Source organism: Ictidomys tridecemlineatus, chromosome 4, assembly GCF_052094955.1.
Source record: "Ictidomys tridecemlineatus isolate mIctTri1 chromosome 4, mIctTri1.hap1, whole genome shotgun sequence".
Taxonomy (NCBI): Eukaryota; Metazoa; Chordata; class Mammalia; order Rodentia; family Sciuridae; genus Ictidomys; species Ictidomys tridecemlineatus.
In genome coordinates, this window is record NC_135480.1 from 100,704,402 (window position 1) to 100,712,822 (window position 8,421).

Below are 8,421 nucleotides of genomic sequence, written 5' to 3' on the forward strand. Positions count from 1 at the left end.
TCCTTCAGTCTTTCTGCAGCCATAGTAATGAGAAATATTTAAACCAGCAGTAAAAATAAAATGTGAATATGGAGCAAGAATTTTTGGTAGTATACATGAAGGGGTTCAAAGATTGCCTAGTTACTCTTATTAAAAATTCAGATTAATAGGAAAGTACTACTTGACTAAATGAATTTAAAAATCTAAAGAAGGGTTAGAGGGCAGGGCTGGGGTTGTGGTTCAGCTGTGGAGTGCTAGCCTAGCATGTGTGAGGCCCTGAGTTCGAGCCTCAGCACCACTTAAAAATAAATGAATAAAAATAAAGGTATTATGTCCTCCTACAACTAAAAAATATTTTAAAAAGAAGGAGGAGGAGGAGGTGGGTTAGATATATAGCTCAGTGGTGGAGTATTTGCCTAGCATGTGCCAGGCCCTGAGTCTGTCCCTAGTATAGCAGAATAGGAATAAAAGCAATTAAAAGCTTAAGGTTTAAGTATAATCGCAATATATTGCAGAAAGATAACTTTTAAGTAGGTAGGAGTTTAGCAGCTTCTGAAGCTGTGGGGAGTGACCACAGTTGCAGATGAAAACGTCAAACGAGGAGTTCTAGTCAGACCTTCAGAAAGCACAGCTACCTCCCTTGGAAGTCCACCACATAAAAGGCTAGAACCATTTTGCAGAAAGGTTAGTTTGGGTTCCTGTGGTAGAATGCCTTATCTGTACTGGGTGAGTGTCATCAGACTGAGTTAATGTGACAACAGAATGTAGGACATGAACCTTGAGCATGGGCTCATTTATCACCTTTTAAACTAAAGCAGCCTCCTCTAATTATTCTCTTCTATGAGATCTACATCTATGAGACTAGAACAAAGGTCAGTTACTCAACTGACATCAGTACCTATCCTGATAATATTCCACACAAGCTAGTGGATATTCCACGATAGTATTCACTAATCTTTGTATTTCACTAATCTTTGTATGATTCATCACACTTCACAGTGCTGCTACTAAACTAAAATGGCTTACTTCAATAGCATGATAAAAATGTGGAAATATTAAACTGAGGAATTTTTGTTTTCCTAGTTGCCCTTCCCCTATATCTAATCATTCCAAATTTCTCTCCATCTATGAAGGTCTCTCCTTTATCAGCAGCTTTCATGAACCCTTTATCATCCAACAGAGCCAGGCACAGTGGGACATACTAATCCCAGCAATGTAGGAGGCTAAGGCAGGAGGATCACAAGTTCTAGGCTAGCCTCAGCAATTTAATGGGATCTTTAGCAAAACCCTGTCTCAAAAAAATAGGGTAGGGAATGTAGTTCAAGGTTAAGCACCCCTGAGTTCAATCCCCAGTAACAAAAAGGAAACAAACAAAAATACCCAGCAGCAGTGAAGGCAGTCTAGATCCAGAGGATTTGCTTGTCTGTAATCCAGATTAGCCCAACTGAACTTCAGTGGCCTAGCACAAGTGGATGAAGTTGTAGTGTGCTTAGAAGACAAAGGTTCCTCACTCTGAACATGGGGAAAGCCATGGCAAATACAGAATCTCAAAGTGGCTACATTTTTTGTTTTTATATATTTTTTCCCCTATGGTACTAGGAATTGAATTCAGGGGTATTCTACCACTGAGCTGGGTCCCCTGGCCCCTTTTTAATTTTATTTTGAGACAGGGTCAAGTTCCTGAGGCTGGCCTTGAACTTGTGATCTTCCCACCTTAGCCTCCCAAATAACTGGGATAACAGGTGTGTGCTGCACTGAACAGCTACCTGGTTTTACATGGCCCAGAAACAAAGATTTTAATGTTTTGCTAACTGTAAGAAGTCTTTTGACTCTGGCCTGATTTTGTACAATGCCTCTTACCTTTCACTTTTTTTGCTAGCTCATTCTACTTTATTTACATGCGGATTTTACACATCTATCAAGCTGTGCCAGCACATTTGTAACTAAATCACAACACTTCAGTGTACTGCAGCATGCTTGTTGATAGCTGCTGACTTAAAAGATCAAGTCCAAGCTATTAAATGTAACATCCAACAGTCTCCATGCCCTGGCCCCTCTTCAATTCTTTTTTTTTTTTTTTAATATTTTTTAGTTGTAGGTGGACATAATACCTTTTTATTTTATTTATGTGGTGCTGAGTATCAAATCCAGGGCCCCGCACTTGGGAGATAGTGCTCTAATGCTGAGCTGCACCCCCAGCCCTAGCCCTCCCCTCCTTTCAATTCTTATTCTCTCACACTTTCCCTTGAACTTTCATTCCCCTAGCATTGAAGTTAAGTCTGTGCATTTCCCCTTAGTTGGAACTCTCTGTCTGGGATGTATTCCTGCCTCTTTACTGGGCTAGCTCCTACTCATTCTCTATCCCACAGAGAAACCTCCTAGAGTGTATTCTCGTTTCTCCTATTTTCAACTTTGGTCTATTAGGTCTTACATCTGAGTTCCTATGATAACCCTGTGTAAGTCTTTTATTATGACACTTATTTTGTACTATATGCTTACCTTTTTCTTTATACTACTACATTATGAGTTGTTAAGAACAAAGAATGTGTTTTAATTTTATTTGTTCCTAGCACCTAGCTTAGTGAATAGTACAAAACTAGGCAATGAATGAATGAATGGGAAATCTAGTAATTTATTCATGGTCATCTATCCAGTAACTGTTAGAATTGAAATAGTCACACAAATCTTTTGATCTTTATGTCTAGTTCTTTCAGATGACACCATGATGCTGCTTATGAGAGATTATTTCTGCTAGTGATGAATAAAGGCACAAGTGAAACAACACACTTTCGAACAACACAACAGATGCAATACATAATATAAAACTTTCTGAGAGGGGCTGGGGCTGTAGCTTAGGGGCTTGCCTAGCATGTGTGAGGCACTGGGTTCGATCCTCAGCACCACATAAAAATAAATAAAATAAAGGTATCCATTTACAATTACAAAAAAAATTTAAATACTTTCTGAGAATTCTTTTTGAATAGTTTGATTAGAACTAGATGGGATTAATAAAGATAATGTTTATAGGAAGAGAAAGTAAAAGAAAAAGCTAGACAGGTTGAAAGATATTATGAATGACAAAAATCATCTTTGTGAGGGATCTGAGGACCAAAAGACTAGGAGAAGGTATGAGATATATCCTGAGATGTGGCCCAAGTGAAAATAGAGGATTCCTTTCTGTTACTGAGAACAACTTGGAATAACAATTGGATGGCTATGTGTAATCTTTAAATACAGCCAGAGGTGGCCAAAGTTCTTGAGGTACATCTTCGAACATCTTAGAGACCTAAGTTTGCTTCCTTGCTTTTATTAATTTTGTGTATGTGCGTGCATGCACTAGGAATTGAAACCATAGGTACTTTACTACTGAGGCCTTTTTTTTTTTTTTTTTTTTTTGAGACAGGGTCTTTTTAAGTTGCTTAGGGCCTCACTGTGTTCACTGTGTTGCTGAGGCTGGCCTCAAACTTGCAATCCTCCTGCCCCAGCCTCCTGAGTCTCTGGTATTACAGGTGTACACCACCACGCCTGTCAAGAGACCTAAACTTTCTTGAAATTGGAGGAGGATGGCTGTCTCATCTTTATCAGCGATCTTTGGAGGCACAGATTTGAACTGATCAATTATTTATATGCTTGTTTCCTGTAACCTGATAACCAGCCTGGTTTCCTGGAAAGCTCTAATGTTGGTTCTATCATATGGCCAGGGGGAACCAGATGCAGGGCCTGAATGTATTGCAGTCATTTTCCAGTTTTAGGAAATGGAAAGTGATATATTTCTGGGAGAAAGACAGAAAGACCTGCCCACTTGGTCAAAGCTGCTCTCCCTTGTCTTTTCCTGTCTAGACAATAGAGTGGTGAATGCAGCTAAGCCCAATACCACTGTGGAGTATTTTGGACTCTTGAGTCCCAATCTGATCTGATTCCAGTTTTCACAGTCCTTGAAGGAGAGACGTCCAGGTACAAGAGCAGCCCTGGAAAGAACAGAACTTAAATGATGGAAAGAAGTGCCAAACTCCTGCTGCTGGGGCTGCCTAGGTCCAGACAATTCTGAGCTCCAAATGGACACACTGAGCCCTTTTTATGGTCGTGATGAAAACAAGGAACTTCAAGTCCATTTCCTTCACTTGAAGTTGGTTTTGCAACCTTTTTCTCTGTGCTAAATTTATACCATTACTTGACACTAAGGTCTGTCACACCCCAATAGGCAGATAGGCACGGCCATTCTGTTCCTCCCAGGTTTCTAAATTACATACTTGATTGGATTTGAATAGCACATTGACTGATTTTTATAGTATCCTATTCCTGTGAAGTCTTCGGCTCATTTTAACAACACCCCTTAGCCAGCCAGAGTTTCTTCCTGGTCCTCTTGCCCCAAACTTCACAAATCCCCTGTGACTTAAAATGAGCAGGCCCATGCAAGGCTGGGAACCTATGTCAGCTACTTTGTAAATGGTTCCACGTCTTTGGTGTGTTTGCTGCTCAGATTCAGGAAAGTTGACCCACAAGGGAGTATCTTGAGCTATATGACTCTACCTACTCTGCCCCCTTTAGGGCCGCTTTGGATTGAGCTTTCTGTATACTGTGGCAGAGAATGCAATAGCTAGACACACACAGAAAATTGAAAGTGCTACCCTGAGACCTCCACATCTCCCCTTTGCACACAAGTCTGGCTTTGAGACCTAGCACTGCTTTTCTTTTGTATTGACTATACAGCAGCTAACAAAAAGGCCTTCTCTCCTCTCTGCCAGATTTCAGAAAGGGCCTATTCATAACTGTCCTATTGATCCCTCCCAGGGGGTGGGGCAGAGACTAAGGAAAGTTCTGCAGAGGAGAACAGCAAGAAAATCTGGGGCTGCTACGCTCCCACAAGGCCTAAACACCCAGGGGACTGAGAATTCAAAGGTTAAGCCCTGGAGACCTTGCAAGAAGGATCACTGAGTTTGCTTGAGTTTCTTTCTCTCAAGATAGTGGGAGGAGAAAAGCAGCAGATAGGAATATGGATAGTCCACAGTTAGGTGGCACTTGGCACTAATTATCAAATTTAATTGCACAAGCTCCTAGAATTTGTTAAAATGCAGATTTTTTTATTTGTAGATGGACACCTTTATTTTATTTTTATGTGGTGCTGAGGATCGAACCCAGGGCCTCACATGTGCAATGCAAGCGCTCTACCACTAAGCCACAACCCCAGATTTTTTAGTTCCTCTGTGATTCAGTAAATGTGAAGTAAAACCCCATATGTGTATTTTTTAAATTTTTATATTTATTTTAATTGTTGATGGACCTTTATTTTTTATTTGTATGCAGTGCAGAGAATCAAACCCAGTGTTTCACACATTTGAGGTAAGTGCTCTACCACTGAGCCATAACCCCAGCCCCCCATATGTGTATTTTTAAAAGGTCTAGGGTCACATTTTACCCAAAAGCCTAAGAGGCCAAACTTTTTTTTTTTTTCCTTTTCTTTGAGGCCAAACTTTAATGTTTCTTCCCTTAGTCACCCATCCTGGGTTTAGCAGAAACTCTATAATCCTCAGTTTGTTCTCACTGCACCCAGGAAAGTTCCTGGCAAATGGTAGGCCCTTTGAATTACATCAGACTATAAGTAGGGAGCTCAAGTCAATGGAGAATGTTTCTTGGTATTTACTAGCAAGATGAGCTGGGTCATCAAGAGAGAAATTCAGTTGGAATATGGAAATCCACATCAATTCTCCAAACTAGGCATCTGACTACATGGAGGGCTCATTATAAAGACCTCTTGAGGGCCAGGCATAGTGGTGCACACCTATAATCCTAGCAGCTCAGGAGCTGAGGCAGGAGGATAGCAAGTTCAATGCCAGCCTCAGCAATTTAGTGTGTCCTTAAGCAACTTAGTGAGACCCTATCTTAAAAGGTAAAAAGATGCTGGGGATGTGGCTCAGTGGTTAAGTGCCCTTGGGTTCAATTCCCAATACCAAAAAAGAAAAAAACAAATAAAAACCTCTTGTTATTTTGAGGGTCCTCTGATCCAGGGTTGTCCAGATGCTGGCAAAAGTACTGGACTAATGTGCAAGAGATTCGAGTATAGGGACTGGGGGTGTCGCTCCACCACTGAGCTGCGTTCATGAGGCCCTGAGTTTAAACTCCAGCACCAAAAAATAAAAAAGTAAAAATAATTAGAAGGCTTGAGTATAGTAAGCTACTAATATGTTGTCTTTTCTGGGCTTCACTTTACTCATCGTTCAAGGAAAGGTTAGTAGAGGAAACCCCTAAGGTGCCCTTCTGGCTGACTTTCTAGGGTTTTCCTGTTGCTGCCTCTTGCTCTGCCTTCACCCTAAGTTTTCTGTACTTGGATAGGGCCAGCTCTAATGCTCCCATTCACCATTTGCCCATTAACTAGAACAGTACATGGCACATAGTAGGTGCTTATTAAATATTTATTGCAGGAATGAATAAATATTTATAACTGGTCATAAGGTAAAATAGCCCTCATTGGAATGATGCCCTGGGAGTAAGGCAGGGCCAAAAGCTGACTTGAGACTGCTGCAATTTTTCCAGCTAAGAGAATTCTTAAGAGCCACTAGCTTACCTGGCTTCACCAAAATGTCTGACAGCATTTAAAGTAACCACATATCTTTTCCCTTAAACATATTTAGTATGTCCTATAAATGGAATACATGTACATTGTAGCAAATTTATACATTTTATTTATTGATTTTTGTTGCTGGGGATTGAACCCAGAGGCATTTTTTCACTGAGCTACATTCCCAGTCCTTTTTATTTTTATTTAAAAAAATTTTTTTAGTTGTTAATGGACCTTTATTTACTACATGCAGTGCTGAGAATGAAATGCAGTGCTTCACACATGCTAGGCAAGCTCTCTACCACTGAGCTACACCCCCAACCCCCTTTTTATTTATTTATTTATTTATTTATTTTTTTTCTGACCCCTTTTTATTTTTGAGACAGGGTCTTGTTAAATTGCTGAGGGTAGCTTTGAACTTGAGATACTCCTGCCTCAGCCTCCCAAGTTCCGACTATTACAGGTTCGCACCATATGCTTATACATCTTTTAAAAGTATTTTTTAAAATATTTTTTTAGTTGTAGTTGGACTACATATTTATTGTAGTTGGACTACAACAGATATATATATATATATATATATATATATATATATTTAAATGTGGTGCTGAGGATGGAACCCAGGGCCTCGCATGTGCGTGAAGAGTGCTAAACCGCTAAGCCACAATCCCAGCCTTTTTAAAAACTGCTCAAAAGAGAGTGAGTTTTCTATTATTCTGGTACTTTTTTTAATATATACTTTTGGAATTATAGGGGAATGATATACAATACACATAATTTTAAAAAATTACCTGTAATTCAAAGATATTCCTTGTTAATTTTTTGGGGGGGAAGGATACTGGAGAGTGAACTCAGGGGTACTCGACCACTGAGTCACATCCCTAGCCCTATTTTGTATTTTATTTAGAAACAGGTCTCACTGAGTTGCTTAATGTCTCACAGTTACTGAGGCTGGCTTTGAACTCGTGATCCTCCTGTTTTAGCCTCCGGAGTCGCTGGGATTACAGGCTTGTGTCACCAGACCAGTTTGTTAATTTTGTACACAATTTTTTTCAACATTTTTCTGTGCATGTCATTGTATATGGTATACTGCTTATATAGTGACATATTCTATGTTCGTTAAAGTGGCAAGCATCATTTTTGATGACTTCATGATAATAGTGCATTTAACCACTCCTTCTCAAGTAGCTTCTTTTGAGTATCCGAAATATCACAGTGAAAAGCATAGTTGCCCACACATTTGTATCGGTAACTGTTATTCTTTAGGATAGAATGCAGGAATGAAATTACTGGACCAAAGTGTATGTATCTCTTTAAGCTTCTCAAAAGAGTCAAAATATTTCAAAAGTTTTTACTGATTTACACTCAAGGTCAGCATCTTTCCGTGAGCTTTATAACAGCTCCTACAGAGCAGAGAAATAGCTCACGAGCTTGGAAGGCATCCTTACAGCTGTGTGACCCCTGCAGTGGGAGAGTCATGAATTCTTTCTGAAGTTCTGCCTCAGCTTCCCCTCTGCCGGCAGGGCCACTGCCCCGTCCGGTTTCCTAATTCGTTTTTTAAGTATCAGGGGAGAAAACGGAGCTGGAGTGGCGGAGTTGGTGGTGGTTGAGAATGTTAGCTGTAATGGCTGGGAGGGTGCAAGTTGGTCCTATGTTTGCATAAAGATTAAAATTTGTCAACAAGAACCCAACACTTGTAGATCCTTCGTAGAGACGTCCGCTTATCCCTACAGAAGCTTCCAGAGGGGGAAGCATATCCAAAGAGGAGGTAGGAGCGAGGTAGAAGTTGGAGAGGATATCTGACTTTCCCCTTCAGCGGGAGGGCTGCGGCCCCTTTAAGGGCCAATCCGGGACTTGGCTCTTTAAATCTGTGTCAGTTTCCCCTG